The 18,564-nt window shown below is 39.5% G+C and overlaps 1 protein-coding gene across 1 annotated transcript in view; it reads right to left on the bottom strand.

The window, feature by feature from the left end:
- NRG1 (neuregulin 1) overlaps positions 1–18,564 on the bottom strand; it is a 1,020,731-nt gene that overhangs the window by 917,716 nt on the left and 84,451 nt on the right. The gene's annotated exons all lie outside the window — the stretch shown is intronic.

Genomic DNA, 18,564 nt, shown 5'->3' with positions numbered 1-18,564 from the left:
GTCTACATCAGCACTTGCTGCTTCACCTTGCACTTTTTATGTTGTGAAGATGGCTTCTTTCCTTAAACCTCAAGAACCAATCTCTGCCAGCTTCAGACTTCTCTTCTGCAGTCTCCTCGCCTCTCTCAACCTTCACAGAATTGAAGAGTGTTAGGACCTTGCTCTGGATTAGGCTTTGGCTTAAAGAAGTGTTGTGGCTGGTTTGATCTTCTATCCAGACTACTCGAACTTTCTCCACATCAACAATAAGGCTGTTTTGCTTTCTTGTCATTTGTGTGTTCACCAGCGTATCACTTTTAATTTCCTTCAAGAATTTTCTTGTTTGTATTCACAACTTGGCTAACTATTTGGCACAAGAGGCCAGGCTTTTGGCCTGTCTCAGCTTTCTATCTCAGCTTTCTACATGCCTTCCTCATTAAGCTTAATTATATCTAGCTTTTGATTTACAGTGAGATGGGACTCTTCCTTTGCCTTCAACACTTGGAGGCCATTTTAAGATGTTCTACTGGCTTAATTTCAATATTGTTGTGTCTCAGGGAATAGGGAGGGCCTAGGAGAGGGAGAGAAATGGGGGAACGGCCAGCTGGTGAAAGTCAGAACACATGCAATATTTGTCGATTAAAGTTTGCTATCTTATATGTGCGTGGTTCATGCCTCAAAACAACTACAATAGTAACATCAAAGATCACTGATCACAGATCACCATAACAAATAGAATAATAATGAAAAGGTTTGAAATAGTGCAAGAATCACAAAAACGTGACAGAGACACAAAGTGAGCCAACACTGTTGGAAAAATGGTGCAGACAGACCTGCCTGATGCAGGATTGTCACAAACCTTCCGAATGTAAAAAAAACCCAGTATCTTTAAGCACAATAAAGCAAAGCGTGATACAACAAGGTCTGCCTGTATAAGGGTTATCTTTCCAGGGATTAGGAATGAGAACGTATCATGTATCAACAGCATCCACAGTGATACCACAAGACTTCATCCTCAGAACCTTCCAGCACAAGGTAAAAGTACGTCATTAGCAGCAGTAGCAGGTTAACATCACTCAAAGAAAATTTAAGCCCTCTCAACTGCCTATTTTCACATTAGGAATGTTGCCTCTGCTACTTACAATAAGGCAGATGTTAATAGCATACCATAAATTTAACATCATTAAGTTGGTAGACACAAAATAAAATAGGTACCGGAGGGATGTGTTTCATTTTAACCTCTCTTTGGAACAAGTATTCTCCAACCTTTGACATCACCAGAACCATGTATAAATAATTAAAACGGCAGGGCCTGTCCAAGTGAGTACTGCAGTCTCCGCTGATATTTTATTGCATGATTCAGTTAATTTAATAATAGAAGACAAATCATGGCTCCTTAACTGACTCAAGTTTACTTTTTTAAAAGAAGTAATTAAATCTCAGAATTCCCCAGGCTCTCCTCTCGACAGTCCTGCAAGTTTTCCTCTAACTTTCTATAACCTTACAATCGAGACCAAAGATTTAACTTCAAAGTAGCTGAGTACATATCAGGGGGGATAAGTGATATACTTCCTCACCTCTAGGGAGGGGATGGGCCTTCCAAAAGCCCATGAAAATTCACAAAGCTTGTAAAAAAAAAAATACACTAAATCTACTTTTTAAAGTGGCTTGTTTATAAGAGAAAAATATCTGCATCAAGGAAGTAAAAAGAGCACTGAGATATAACATTTCCAATCCTAGGCTGTCACCACTGCCTGGGATCTTACAGATCTTCCCGTCAATTTTTCATCAGATACTCACCTTGGAAAATTTCGGAGATGAAGAGGATGAGACTGAATAAATAAATTGCTCAGAGTCACAGAGCAAGTTAGTGACAAAGCCAATAAAATACAGTTCATGTGCCCACCAAATCAGCAGAGTGGCTTTCAATATTGTCCATTCTAATAATAATAACTATCATCATTTGATAAGTGTTTACTGTTCTTTGCAAAGCCCTTAACATGTATTACGTCTTTATCCTCATGAGAATCTGTAAATAAAAATGATCGTGTCCTTAAAAACCCTAGAACTGAACTCCTGATGCTCCAACTCCTCTAATCTGCTCCCTCGGCTTCTCCCAACCGCAGTCCCACCAGCATTCACTCGATGGCTCAAGCCCAAAACCCTGAAACCACCCTCGACTGACCTCTTCCTCTCATAGCCATGCTCAATCCACCAGCAAATCCCACCAGCTCTACCTTCAAATCAGACAAGGGAAAAGTGGTCAGATTTGAGATCTAAGTCCAAGGGACCAAATTCTCTAGCCTACACTACACACATCTGGCATAGAGTAGGTGTTGAATACACATCGGCCTCATGTTGACTGCACAGTCTCCTTGTTGGTCCCATCCTCCAGCCCTTCCATTCCTGCCTGCTTTCCAGTCTACCCTCTGCAGGGCCATCTGGTCTGGAGTCCAGTGAAAGTGTGAAAAAGAAGTCATGTCACTTCTTCACTCTAAAGTTCCCAATGCATTCTCATCACATGTAGAATAAAATGTAAAACCTAATAACCTTACTCAACTCAGCCCCAGTCACTGGCCTTGCTCTTCTTCAAGCACCCACAAGCATTCTCTTGCCTTCACTGTCTGTTCTCTCTGCCCAGAACATTCCTCCCTTCCTTCCTTCATCTTTCCTCCAGCCCTGACCTCCTGACCTACACTAACTGTCTCTCTCTCCTTCCATTCAAAGCTGAAAAGTTGTCTGCTCTTCTCTATATTCTTCACCTACCCTTATTCTTCAATCCCTTCCCATCTAGCTTCCACGCCTGAACTGACTCTTGCTAGGATGACCCGTAATTTCCGGTTACTAAAACCCAATACGAATGTTTTCTTCCCCAGCTCAGTTAATCTGTCACAGCATTTGACACCACTTAGCCCTCCCTGTATTTTGAAACATCAATCTCCTTGCCTTCTACAAAGCAGTCATCTTCTCGTTTCCCTCCTATCTGGTCCTTCGGTTCCTCCTTGTAGGCTCACTCTCCTAAATGTAGCTATTCATGTCACAGCTCTTCACCCTAGGTGTTCCCATCATGCCCATCCCCAAATGTGCACACCTAGATTTCTCTTCTGGAGTCCAGAGTCATACATATCCAACTGCCTTTGCACATTTCTAAGTTTCATAGGTGGTAAATACATGTCAAAAATCAAGTACATGATCCATACCCCTAATCCAGCACTAATAAAAAACAAATGACCCAATTTTTAAGAGTCAGGTCTTCTTGGATATTCCCCATCTCTATAAATGGCACCACTATCCATCTTATTATGCCACGCAGAGCTCTGTGTCACCTTAAAACCCTCCTCTTCCTCACCTCCTCCTATCCTTCTATCAATGAATTCTATTAATTCTACCCTCATCCCCAAACTATCTATGGATCTCCATCTTTACCTGAACCACCCCATCTAAACTACCACTGCATTTCACCCAGATGACTGAACTAAGTCTAATCTGTTTCAACTGGTTCTCCACACTACAACTATAATCTTGTATTGAAAAAGCACATCTGTTCACATTAAAGCCCTTGATGAAAGCTTCTCAGTAGCTTTCCATTACTTTTAGGATGAAGCAAAATTCCTTCAAAAGGTCAGAAGAGCACTACCTGGTCTGGGTAGGGACTCACATCCTCAGCCTCAGCTTATGTGGTACTGACTGCTGCACTCCCTCCGTCATTCAGCCATTCTTCTCCTATTTTTCAGTTCCCTCCTACTGCGGATTCTTTGCAAATGCTGCTCCCTCCCCATCTTTACTGAAGTAACTCACACCATCTTTTAATTAATATCCCAGCGACCAATTCATTAAAGAATTGGTTACTGGGAGCTTCCCTGGTGGTGCAGTGGTTAAGAATCCTCCTGCCAATACAGGACACATGGGTTCGATCCCTGGTCTGGGAAGATCCCACATGCCACGGAGCAACTAAGCCCGTGCGCCACAGCTACTGAGCCTGCGAGCCACAACTACAGAGCCCACCTGCCACAACTACTGAAGCCCGCACGCCTACAGCCTGTGCTCCGCAACAAGAGAAGCCACCGCAATGAGAAGCCCGCGTACCGCACCGCAACGAAGACCCGACACAGCCAAAAATAAATAAATAAAATAAATTTATTAAAAAAAAAAGAATTGGTCACTGGGATATTCTTCCTTCACTCTTCCAACCCCCCACCTGGGATTTGTGGCTAATTACTTAATTTAAAATTTTACGCACTTTTTTTTTCAAGTGTAACATTTATAGAGAACCAACTGGCTCAGGGTTGTAAAGAGGATTAAATTAAACTGTTTCTAAAATGTCTTGTCTATAGTTAGCATTGGACAAATACTATTTCCTTCTCTCTTGCAATTCTCCCTACCCCCATGATTGTATACGACCTGTAATACTGCTGCTGTAAACTATTCTTTGGGAATTGAAATAAAAAGAGAATGACCCTTTCTTTCCACCTCTATAAGAAAATAATTTGATTAGTAATTGGGAGGCCATAATTCTTCCATGAATTCCACTTCTGAATTATTATGCCAGTTTCTAGTAGAACTCATAAATTCCAGTGACCTGAGGTTCATATTTTCAAATTGCTCCAAGAGGTATTGTCAAGTTACATAAGCACTCAGGAAACAAGAGAAGGAGAGAACAGAAATACCACTAAACTAGAAGAAAGCTAGGAGAGGTCAAATCCCCACCTGCAAGTATCACTGCATGATCAAGAAAAAACACACACTGTTAGGCAATGCTCATTTAGTACAGTAGCATTCATTTAGGCATAAAAATTTAGAAAGTCACTTGTGGTTTGTTGTGACAAGACCTGATCTATACAGCAGTTCATTCTTAATAAAACACCATTCTGAGTTTACTTACAGGTGAGGCCACCATCAGCATTCTAAGGATCTTAGGTCTCTCTACTGATCACTTCTACTTTTAAATGTAGTTGAAGTTTATAATTTATTTTCTCATCATTTAGTTCTTATATTTCACCTCTCTTTAACACATCACCATCCTAGACAGAAAAGTAAAGAGTGTGGGTGTACATAACAGCGCTTGACATAAGATTTAGACGTTCAATCCTGCATTTGCGTATTTGTACGGCAAAAACATTCACACGCATGTGTGGTATCCTGTGATATAAAAATAATAATTGTTCCATTGAGAGCATGGTCTTCTTGCTTTCCCACAGAGCTCTCTCTGCTAGCACAGCCCGGTGTGGAAAAAATTCACACGAGGTTAATCCAGGGGACACTGAGGATTGGATTAGGAAAATGGCTCCCGACTCCTACTAATTACCTGCTTTCTCCTTTTCCTGTAATCAGTTGATGTTCACGAGATGGAATGTCATGCTCTGGGGAGCTCTATTTGAAATCAAAGTAACCAGGGTCCTCTTCTACTCTCTGGATGTAAATTGTCTTTCAGGAAAGAAAACAGCTTCTCCTGGTGGAAGGTGGTAGTGAGACAATGCAATCATCCATCCCATCTTCCAGAAAGAGACGAGCAGAAGTGAAGTGGAGAGGCTAAATGTCCCTAGGAGTAACCCCATTGAAAGCTCATTTATGTAGTGTTTATGTATTGTGCAGAGGCATGAAAGTCAGGTCACTGCTGACTTGGCCTCCAAAAACGAACAGATTAAGAAATGTTGCTTGCAAAAGAATATAAGCAACCCTTAATTTGCAAGCACTAAATTATATCGGATATCTATTTATAATCCCCACCATGCATGCAGATGTATATTGCCTACACTTATCTTTGCCCTAAATCTTTTCTCCTTTTTCCAGCACCAGAGTCCTTGCTTTCACTGTGAAAAATAAAATAGAAAAACAAAACACGAACTTGTAAATAGAAAGTTCAAATTTTTTTTAAAAATTTTAAAGGATAAAAGTTGTACAAAGCAAGAAAAGCTTAGTGGGCTCTCTCTAAGAACTCAATTGCAGGTGTTCTTTTTCAAATGACCACCCTCTGTACTTCCTTAATCTTTTGCTTCATTTTCTTGTACTGCCTGGCACCCTACTAATTAAAGATATACTGGGAATGGCAAGTATCATTTTTGAAAATGACAACACACCTAAGAGGATTAATAAATCAGGCAATTTATTATGAATCAAGCTTGTTTTTAATTGAACATCACCTATTTTCTGGATTATAAAACCAATACATTAGAAAATGGAGAAAACTATAAATAATCACTTTAGAATCCCACCATCCCAATCTATATACATTTAATATTTGAGGTGTTTATTTCCTATTTTATATGCATTAGTTTCTAGGGTTGATATCAATGCTTTTATCTTGAATTTTCTCCTTAACATTTAAACTTATGCATTTTCCCCATCATTAAGAGTCTTCATAAACATAGCTTTAATGGTTGCATAACGCCGCATTGCATGCGTTTAGCATAGTTTACTTAACCATTCATCCAGTGTTGCACATTTAGGCTGTTTCCAATTTTTTATTATTGAAAAGAAAGCTGTGATTAACATCTTTATGCAAAAATCTTTGCATTTCAGAATATTGTTTTAGGATGGATTCTAGGAGGAATTACAGGGTCAGGAGGAGGGTAGATGGCTTTCATTTTAACATGTACTTGAGGTAAGCTCACTGAAAGCTTGGGACTCTCTTAGGGACTGGACAGGCTAGTACTGAAAATGGGGCAAAAAATAGCATGAAAGGGAAAAAGAGGAGTGCCCAAATGTGAGAGAGAAAGGTGAAAAGATGCCAAAGATATACTTCACCTATTACACAAGTTTGCCTTGGGCTGGTCCTGCATAAGATAAAAGGGCCTTTATTCTGTTTTCTCTTCATACAATCTCCTGCTTCCAGGATCTAGGTCTTGGGCTAAAAATGTGACTGCTCAAGGTCAGCTACAATATTACATACAAGTTAAAAAATAAAAATTTGTGTTGGCTTGTGTGGTTATCGCATGCCAAATTCAGAAGAAGGAACTAGAAACTAACTTAAGGAGACAATATGTGAAATGGTTAAAGGCACAGATTGCAGAGAGGGAGTGCACGGATGGGTTCAAACACTGGCTTCGTGACCTTAAACAAGATAGTAAGCTTCCCTATCCCTCAACTTCCTCACCTATGAAATGGGTACAATTAACAGTACTGAGAGTTGTTGTGAGGATTAAATGAGTTAATGATATCAAGTGTTTAGAATAGTGCCTGGCACATACTAGTGTGTGTAACAGCATTATAAAAATAGTTGTTATTATTATAAAGTTTGGAAAACAAGAAAAGCTGAGAGCAACCTTTTTAGAACGCAAAGAATGTTAAAAGAGAATGAACCAGAATAGTAGGAAAGCAATTTCATTTCTTACAACAGTGTTAAATATGGTGGAAGGGTAGACTACTTTATGTGAGGTTTTGCAAAGAACAATAAAAATAGGGTGAAAGTTGACCTTGGCAAGTACTGCAGGGACCTGACATTAAAGTCAGGACAATAAATTCAACAAAAAAAGACTAGGTGATCTTTGTCTTGATTACCCACCAAAGTCAGTCATCTTTAAGCCTAAGAATATACCTGTAGTCAACATAGTAACTATACACCAGCAGCTGATAAGCCTGGGATATATCTGAACCCTAAATATCCAGACAACCTCGTGTCAAGAGTCCACGTGTATTTGAAACAAGTTTACATTTCTGGGTTCCTCTTAAACAAAATAACCAGATATTCCAATGAGGCCAGTAATAATCCAGTTTACAGCTTGTGAAATGGAACCCGTAATAAAGGTCATCAACATGGCCAAGATCACCCCCCAGAAATGCAGGCAAGGCGAAAAATATCTCTGTGACTACTGAGGCATCTCTATCTGGCAAAAGTATCTAAACTTCAGAGAAAAAACAGAGTGGAAAAGATAGGAGAGAAGATTGTGTTTACACAGAACAGGTATCCTCAGGAAATGCTGGTTGATGGGGGGGGAGACACTCTTGCTTGAACGAATTAAGGAACTGGAAAAGAATTTTCATCTCCAAATGTGGCACGCCCCCCGAGACTGTGTGGTCCCTTACTCATGTGATGAGAGTGGTATAGTGCGCAGAGCAACGACACAGACCCAGGTAGTGCTTGTCTGAAATCCACAGCATGGTGACAGCACTTTCCTCCTTTCATCAGTCCTACTCGTCCAAGAGAATCATCTTAACCTAGTTCTTCCGATAAAACACCTGGAGGGGTAACGTCCCTCTACTTTGCATCACTCTCAACATTAAGCAGTGACTTGCACATGGCAGACACTCAATAAGAACTAACTGAACACTGTCTCTAATTTTGAACTCTTTGGTCTGCTTGACTAATTCCATCCCATTCATTCATTTTAATACATTTAATGAAGAAAATCAGGTTGCTCACCTATTCTCAATGAAAAGCAAAAGCACAGCAGGTATGCCCAGGCTTTAGCCATTTCGGTGTTTTTCCCATGAAAGTGTGTACTGATTGCTTCTGGTTGGTGGACATGCATTTAAACATTATCCTAGGGCTGTTTCTGTTCTCCCCAAACCAAAAAAAAATCTCCTGCAGGATCTAACCAAGTTTACGCTGATTTGTCAAAGCACATAGAACACAGAATTTCAACTAAAATGATTACTGTCCCGAGAGGCAGCACACAGTACTCTTCTGTGATCACATTTCCAGACGAGCTTTCTGTTGTAACTCCTGATGCTACATCAGTTGATGGAAATTTACCCTTCAAATAGTCTCCAGGTCCCAGGATGGTTTAATATCCCTCTCTCTCTTCTTTTGACTTCTTTTCCTTTATCTGGTAGTAGTAGTAGCAGTAATAATAACAAAGATACCATTTACTAAGTACCTACCATATGCTAAGTAAATACATGAGATCATTCCTGCGCACAGGCAGCATGAGATAAAGGTATTACCACAGAGTCTCAAATGATACATGAAGAAACGGAGGCTCAGTAAGATCGATTCTCCAAAGGATCTCAACTAGTAAACAACAGAGCCAAGACTCCAGCCTGGACTCAAATTCAAGACTATGATGTTTCCATCATGTTAAAGAGTGTCACATTTTTGGTAAATCAGTCTGTTCTACTATCAGCTCAGGCTGAGCTTAGGAAATAGAAGAATGTCTCCTCTAAGTCCAACTATTACCTAAACGTGTCCAATATAATGGTTTATATAGGTTTGTAATTATATTTGCAAATCACATCACCCACGTCTGAACTACGGAGTTTCATACCCTGCCACCGCCCCTCCTACATCCTGCCCTTCAGCATGCTAAGTATTTAAAGCACTTTGATTTCATCAGGTTTCCCCAAATCAAAGATGCTGGCTCAGGCTCTTCCCTGTATTGGGGGTAAAAACATGTCCATTGGTCTATTCATCCAGCTTTGCTCAATCACCAGATGCTCAGAAACTTCCAAACATCTCTAACAGTCATCACATAAAATCATGATTGTATATTTAGCTTCTTCTTTCTCTTAAAAATAAACTACTCGGAGGTAGAGTTTTCTTATCTTCATCATTTCCTCCCTAATTTCTGGAAAAGTCTGGTAAGTAATAAAATATCTGATAAGCAGATAACATTTATTCAATTCATCAAAAAATCAAGTTAGTTATGCTATCATCTGTTCCTCTTCTAACTGTAAAACCTCAAATTTATCTTTCAAACAATATGTTGTTTCAGGTTTCTTATTTTTAGAACTTAGAAAATTCCAGAGTATTTGCTAAGCCATGACATCACAGAGCCAGAAAGGGAGCCTGATTTAGAACACTACTCAATAAATAAAAGCACCTCAGTTCAGAATTTCTTGCTTTTATCTTTTGTTTTACAAAGGAAAGACCACGTAAAATACCAAAAAGACTGCTTAGGTATTCACAGTGTGGAATAATAAAGTTGTGCAAAGCAAAGACCCAGTTCTGATACGTGTGAGTTTAGGTTAACACAGGACAACTGTGAGGACCACCTTATACAATATTCAAAATCCATGGGCTTGGAAGGGGTCCATGTAAGTGCGAGGCCCTGAAGCTTAAATTTTATTAACTTTATGGTATGCTCACCTCTGGGGACAACAGGAACAAAGATTAAGTCCCCAGGAAATTGAGCTGACAGGAACAAGCTGAAAGTAAACCTCTCTGCTATGTGGTTGGGTGCAGGATAGGGCTGTGCCATTGTGATCCACTACACTAGTGAAGAGAGAAAAACCAGGAGAAGCCAAGAGATTAAGAATAGGCGGTCAGGATATTTTAGAGGAAGAAATAAATTCCACAAAATGTCTGTGAAAGTGACTGGCCCAGTGTTTTACAAAGAAAAGACATCCAATTGTTTCTTGTCCCTACCCACAGACATTGGACTGGAGATGGAGGGTCTCCTCATTAGTTCTGGAACAGGGTCAGGACAAGGAACACAGAGCTGGCTGCACATTCTTCACGTCTGGGATGGAGCTCTGGGCAGACTCAATACCAACGGCGTTAAACAGCATCTGACAATACCTGCACAGGTGTATTATTCCACACTTGAATATCTGGCCTTTCTAGCCAGAGTCAGACCCATCAACACAAATCTGGGGTTAGCTACCACGAAATACCCAAAGCTTAAAGGAATCTTGGCAAAATCTTTTAACAATTTCTAAAACGTAGCCTGTCTCCTCTATTTAGTTCACATGTTCACATTGTAAAGACCTAAGGGTTTAAGGCTATGTATGTAGCAGTCTTCTTTCCTATGCCTGCACTCCAAAACAAAGCCTTTTCCCAAGGCGATTTTTACAAAGCTTACATTGTTCCTATGAAAGCTTAAAGTTTAGAAATCATGTCAAGAATAATTCTCAGTGCTTTTGCCAACAATTTTATTATTCTGGGAAGATGAAAATCTACATAGTTTTTGTGTTGTACGTACAGAAAGTGCCTGGTGGGGGTTTAAATCAAGATTTCTCAACATGTTCAAGACGCAGACCCCTTAAATTCCTCCCATATTTACCCTATAAATTGTTATTTACAATAAAATGTATTTATTAAGCAATAATTTTTCCTAGATGCACATATACACATGTAGCAAACAATACATAGATAGGAAAAAACTACCACTTACAGCTTATATCACAATAATGACTAGTCTCCACACACTAAGTTCCTATAATTTCAGCCAAACCCAAAGAAACTTGGCACTTAAGTTTGCTGTGATATTATTATTATTAACAACAACAGCAGCAGCAACTATTATGTAGCTCGTACTATGTGCAGGACTTAATGCATCATTAATTTAACTCTAGGACAGACGGCAGTCACACAATAGGCACAATTTGGGGCACTAGGAATACACAGCGTGGAACCAAGGAGAACAATCATACAGGAGACCCCACCCTCCAGCAGGATACTATTATTATTATATATTATTCCTGCCATGCACCAGTGAATGCCGTATGTCTCCCACTCTTCCCTTTTCCAAATGGGCATTTTTATTATAGTCACCCCATCCCTCTTTCCCCATTGTATATTGACGATGGGAGAAGATGTGGGAGGGAAACAGCTTCTTTTTAATTCAGAAGTTGCAAGATTATAAGGAGCCACATCCAATACTAATGGGGAGGACTGCCCATTACCTGGCGACACTGCTCCTATAGCTCAATGTCCTGATGGGATTTTGGATGGTCTCCCTTGGTGAATGGGTTCTATGTATAAGAGAAAGAAGTATATTGATATCTAAATAGATGATTTAACTAGATGCATAAAAGGCAGCAGGGACTGATGGGCTAGCTATTCATAAATGCTATCTCTTTCTCTTTTGCACACACAGCTAGGTGACCCTTGCCAGCCTTATTACCACTTAGGAGGGGCCACAGTACTGAGTTCTGGCCAATGGCACTAGGATAAAGTATAAGCCTTGCCCATGGAAATCTCCCACATAAGCAATGCCCCATGTTCTTTCTCCTCTCAGAGACCTGAAGCCACTTGAAGATGGCAGACCCACCAGATGCAAGGCTCCAGGACACCTGAAATACCGCTTGATGATGAATGAGCTGCTGCCCATAGATATTCTCATCTTTCCCCTTGCTTGAGCATCTTACATCTACTGTGTTACTCAACTAACACCAGGGAAAGGGCAGTACCTGTTACTGTAGCTAGCACTCACTTAACTAATACAAGGTATGACAGGGGAAGGTTCATCACACTGTAGAAAGAGAAGGAGAACCTAACCCAACAGTAATAGGGAAGAAAGCATTTTCCATAGAAGATGATACCTTTTACAGTGAAATTCCTCAAAAGAGCGGTCTACACTTGCTGGCTCCACATCATTCCCACTTTCCTATTTTTATGTATTCTTTGGTTTTTTTTTTGCTTTATTTATTCAGCTTTCTGTCACCATGCTTACAAAATAATATATTGAAATTTATGTATAACTTAGAGAACAATCATGTTTCTACCATCATCAAATACGTTTCTACCATCACTCAGACTAAGAAATGGAAGCATCCAAGTATATGGGAAGATACCTAGCATGGCTGTCCCCAATCATATCCCCTTCCCTCCCTCCATAGTGACCATGATTCTGAATCTGTTTTAACCACTCTCCTGATATTCTCTGAAGTTTTACCACATGACTGCATGCACACACATTTGTTTTTTCCAGTTTTGTTTTTGTTTTTTGCATTACAATCATTCTAGGAACATTCTTGTACATGTTTCCTGGTGTACATATGCAGGAATTTCTCTACATATATATATATATATATATATATATATATATATATATATATATATAGTATTGCAAATCTGTAAACAGGTATATCTTCAAATTGTATAGCTTATGCCGAATTATCTCCAAAATGGATATATACTCCCAAAGCAGTGTTGCTTCTCACCCTGTCAAAATTATCATAATTTTATACTTTGGCTAATACTGAGTGAAGTAATATCTCAGGAAGGTTTTTTTTTTTTCATCTTCCTGATTACTAACATTGAATTTTCCATGTTTATTGGCCAGTAGAATACATTTTCTGAACAATGTCGTAATCATTTTTGCATTTTGCTACTATGTTACACTTTGTTATTGATTTTTAGACGTTCCTTTTTCATTCTGGATAGTAATCCTTTGGAGGTTAAATGTACTCCACATTTCTCTTTCTTCTTGTGGCTGTCTTCTCAGTTGCTTTCAGTCTTTTCATTAAAAAAGTTAATAAACTTTATGTATTCAAATGACGCCCTCTTCTTCTTCATGATTTACACTTTCGATACCTCGTTTCTCATTTCTGACCACACTCAAAAAAAGTGTCCATTCAGTGCTAAGCAGTCTTTCAGGTGTTTAAGAGAGAGCAACAAATAAAATAGACAAATTCTGACAGTCTAGTAGGGGAATCTAGAAACTACTAAGAAGAACATATGACTTGTATACATAGAGAAGAAGGCTGCAGATTCGTTTAGGGGCAAGGAGAGCAGACAGTGAGTACAAGGAGACGGTGGCAGCAGCAAGTGGAGGGTTTCAAGCATGGTGGGGGATGTCTTTTCTTAAGAAAGTGACATCCGAACAGAGTTCTGATGGAATTGAGAAAGGGACCAAGTGGAAATCTGAGTCAACAACTTTCCAGGCCTACGCAGGAGAAAATGCAAAGCCCCTAAAGTGGGAGCATGCCTAGTGTGTTCTAGCAAAAGTAAATAGTACAGTTGGCAAAAAGTAGGCAAGGAAAGAGTAGGAAATTCCCCCAAACCTGACCCTCCTCCAGGCTTCCCCTGTCTATAGAGGGAAAGTCTCCTCCTCCAGGTGTACAAACCAAAATCCTTGAAGCCTTTCTCTCACATCCTCCATCAACTGAAATCTGACCATTTTTCAATCCCTCCACTGCCATCACTGTAGCCCAAGTCAATATCAGGCAACTGAACTTGTGCAACAGCTTTCTCACTGGTCTCCCTATTTCCATGTTTGTCCCCCTAGTGTCCATTCCTCCCATAACAGCCTCAGTGTTGTTTAATTATACACTCAAAACACTTCACATCTCACTCAGAGTAACGTCCAGATTCTTACCTTGACCTTCAAGACCTTCTACCAGACCTGGTGCTCATCAGTCCCCTGACCTCACCTACCATTCTCCCCATTACACTCACTAACCTCAGGGCCTTTGCTCGGCCTTTCCTTCCCTCCCTTCCTTCCCTCCCCCCTCCCTCTCTCACACACTCATATACACACACATTCCAAGTTACCCTCCTGGAGAAAGAACAGTTATTTGCAAATTGACAACCATAGGAATTTTTTTTGTCAGCAATTTTTTTGTCAGGAATTTTTTTTGTCAGCAATGAAAAAGGCCCCTGGCAATTTAAGCATTGTCTTTTCTTTCTCGTCTTTTTTTTCTATTTAAAAATAGTAAGAATTATAGCAAACATCACTGAACCCACCTTTTAGCTCTGGTCTGAGTATCAACCAAGCAATTTTCCAATTATTGTAACACAAGACCACGGAAGTCTTACTTGATAAATCCCTGTAGAAAGTCAAAGCAGGATACTGTCCGCTACAGACGGAATTAAAATTGGCACTCCAAAATAAAATAAAATATATAAAATCAAAAATAACCTTAAGGCATATACTTTTCATAAAACTAAAGCAACTCAAGTACTTCCTTACTTCTCTCTTCAGTCCTGTGTGTGGGTTTGGTCTGCTCATCTAAACACCTTGATGGCTCAGTTAGTTAAGTTGGTTTGCATTGCCTAATACATAAAAGAATCGAGAGAAGAGAAAACAAAACACTTAACAGGAAAGAGTCTCATTCTCTTCCCCCACATGGCAAATGATTTCAGCTGCAACAGCCTTAAACATTTATAGCTAGCTAAATATTTTATGAGATGCTACTAAAAAGGTTCCATCCATTTCTTAAGAATGACAGCCTGGTCACAAAGAGTCTCTTAGAAAGCCAGTGTCCAAGTCTTTGCATTCTAAATTGGAATTTTCATCAAAATGTTAAGGAAAGCTGAGTAACGACTCTGCCCTACCCAATCCCAAGTCTTTTATTCAAAATACTAGTTAGTTTCTCTTCTATCTTATAAAAGAACAAAATAGCTATAAAAAATAAAGTGCAAATTGAAAGAGAAAACACTCTCATGCAAGTGGCAATATTAGCATCGAAGAAGAGAAATTCTTATTCTTAGTAAACAGTGTACAATATTAACATTTAGATATTATGCTCCCCCAAATGTCATTGCCCCATTTTCCTACTATTCTAGGTCTGCATGAAATTATAAAATGGCTTTCTTGTACAATCTCCACAATGTTTTAGCACACAGCAGCATAGTAACATTATTAATATTTATGAACCCCAGAGAAATCGGTACAGCTTGGTTTTCAGAAAGGCCACCCTGCCTAGCCTTCCACCATCAAAAAAGTAATAAAATTACCTCTGAACAGCTTAGTGAAAGAAAATATATGTAGATCAGAACAAGGGGAGGGAAACTGAAGCATAAAATATAAAGAAACGCCAGACCAAGAAGAACACATTAATCAGAATCACCTTTTAAAATCAGTGTTGCATTACAAACTCCAATGTGAGACAATGTGTTATGAATGAAAAAACCTGGGTGGCCAAATAAATATTTGGTTTGTAGGATGAAGAGTGACCATGACAAATTCTACTGCCTTAGCAGACCTGGCTTTGTCCATTATTTGTAGAGAAAGGCTAAACGTAATTTCATGGAAGCAGAAAACTACTAGTAAAATTGGGAAGACGAACTTCTTTGCATATATGTTGAAAGGTATTAAATACAAACACACACACACACACACACACACACACACACACACACACACACACAGTTAGGGGTTAAGATGTGTCCCCAAAAGAGAAGTTGAGGTCCTAACCCCTAGGACCTCAGAATGTGACCTGACCTTATTTGGAAATGGGGTCATTGCAGATGTAATTAGTTAAGGTGAGGTCATACTGAAGGACGATGGATCCTTAATCCAATGTGACTAAAGTTCTTATAAAAAGAGCGGAATTTAAACACAGAGACAGAGACACACAGGGAGAACACCATGTGAGGATGAAGGCAGAGATTGGAGGGATGCATCTACAAGCCAAGGAACGCCAAGACTTGATGGCCATGACCAGAAGCTCGGGAGAGGGGAGCAAGGACTCCATCCAGAGTCTCAGAGGGAGCACAGCCCTGATGACACCTTGATTTCAGATTCTAGCCTCCAGAACTGTGAAAGAATAAATTTTGATTGTTTTAAGCCACCCAGTTTGTAGTCGTTTGTTACAGCAGCCTGAGAAGATGAACACAGTTGACCCTTGAGCAACGTGGGTTTGAACTGCGAGGGTACACTTATATGCAGATTTTTTTTTCCCCCAATAAATACATGCTACGGTCCTACAGGGACCACAGTTGTTGAACTCCTGGATTTGGAACCGCATATACAGAGGGCCGACTGTCAAGTAACACACAGATTTTTGACTGCACGTTGCAGCGGTGGGGAGTGGACCTCACCTCTAGTCCCCCTATTGTTCAAGCATCAACTGTACGCGTGCGCTCACACACACATGCACACACACACACACACACACACACACACACCAGGGAAAGACCTGGAAGGAGAGGCCTAGTAATAGGCATTTGTACATTATCATAGTTCAAAAATAAACCTAGCTATCTATGTCTGTGAGTCTGTTTCTGTTTTGTGAACAAGTTCATCTGTATCATTTTTTAGATTCCACATATAAGAGATATTACATGATATTTGTCTTTGTCTGACTTACTTCACTTAGTAGGATCATCTCTAGGTCCATCCATGTTGCTGCAAATGGCATTATTTCATTCTTTTTATGGCTGAGTGATATTCCATTGTATATATGTACACATCTTCTTTATCTACTCCTCTGTCGATGGACATTTGGGTTGCTTCCATGTCTTGGTTGTTGTGAATAGTGCTGCTATGAACATTGGGGTGCATGTATCTTTTACTCACAGACATAGAAAACAAACTCATGGTTATCAAAGGGAAAAGGTGGGGGGGATGGATAAATCAGGAATGTGGGAGTAACATGTACACGCTACTATATATAAAATAAACAACAAGGACCTACTGTATAGCACAGGGAACTATACTCAATATTTTGTAATAAACTATATGGGAAAAGAATCTGAAAAAGAATATATATATAATATATACATATAACTGAATCACTTTGCTGTATACCTGAAACTAACACAACATTGTAAATCAACTATACTTCAATAAAAAAATTTTTTTTAATTTAAAAATTTAAGAAATATAGAAACGGGCTTCCCTGGTGGCGCAGTGGTTAAGAATCTGCCTGCCAATGCAGGGGACACGGGTTCGAGCCCTGGTCTGGGAAGATCCCACATGCCACGGAGCAACTAAGCCTGTGCGCCACAACTACTGAGCCTGTGCGTCTGGAGCCTGTGCTCCGCAACAAGAGAGGCCCCGATAGTGAGAGGCCCACGCACTGCGATGAAGAGTAGCCCCCGCTCACTGCAACTAAAGAAAGCCCGCGCACAGCAACGAAGACCCAACGCAGACAAAAATAAATAAATAAAATAAATTTATATTAAAAAAAAAAAGAAATATAGAAACAAAAAAACCTAGTTTAAAAAAAAATCAATGCATACTTTGGAGAAGTTATGGCTGGATGAAATACCTTGAGTTTTAACATGAATATAAGTACAGCAAGTTATCATACACACATTAAATTGAGATAGATGCTTGGCTATTTAAGGAACGATGCTGGCTTGAAAATGAAGTCCAGCTCTTCCCCTTAAACTGCACAAGGAATAAAGCACCACAAAGACCTGATTCCCTCATCACCTCAGTTACTCTCATAAGAGGCCATTCAGTAATGAGATCAATTTCCTACACAAATATTTTCATCCCTCATTGCCATTATGAGATCTTTGGTTATAGACCTCATCCTCTTCCATCCCGATTCTGCAACAGCCTCTCTACTCATTTCCCCCCTTTCATATCCATCCTGCTCCCCGCCACAGGGCAGTTACTCTCTAATTTAAAGCTAGTCAAGGCCCATATTTGCACACAGCTGTATTTCCTAAACTGTGTCCCATGGAACACTAGTTCAGTGGGATGTTTATATATAGAAAGTTGAATAATATTCTTAAGTCAAAGAGGATTGAGAAATTCTAGCTTAAAAAAAATAAAGTTCTTTACTGAAAGACTCAGTGTCTCTAATATACTAACATCTGTCACAAATTTCCCAGGGCAAAGGATAATGAACAGTGTTTTCCAAACAATGAACCATGGAACCCTTTTAAATCAACTCTCAGGGGACTAGATTTCATAGAACAGACTTGAAGGGAGTATTTCCCCAAGGCATTAGAAGGTAATCTACAAATTGACTTAAATCACACAATCTTAATACCCAAGTTATTTACATTATTCTAAAAGAATGATTTAACATCAAAATTCTGATTGTTGTCCTATTATGTGATCTAGCCAAGAGAAAGAGACATTTTTATCATATATGGAAGATAATCTATCCCAAGAGAGACATGCTAGATAAGCCAGCAGTGCCAAGGATTCTGTCCCGGAAGTCGTTTATTCATTCATTTATCATTCATTAGGCAAATATTTATTGTGTCCCTAGTAAATGTCAGGCCCCATTCTCAGCTCT

This window comes from Eubalaena glacialis, chromosome 20, assembly GCF_028564815.1.
Source record: "Eubalaena glacialis isolate mEubGla1 chromosome 20, mEubGla1.1.hap2.+ XY, whole genome shotgun sequence".
Classification (NCBI taxonomy): domain Eukaryota; kingdom Metazoa; phylum Chordata; class Mammalia; order Artiodactyla; family Balaenidae; genus Eubalaena; species Eubalaena glacialis.
Note: the sequence above shows the minus strand (reverse complement) of the source record. Positions and strands in the feature narration are given on the sequence as shown.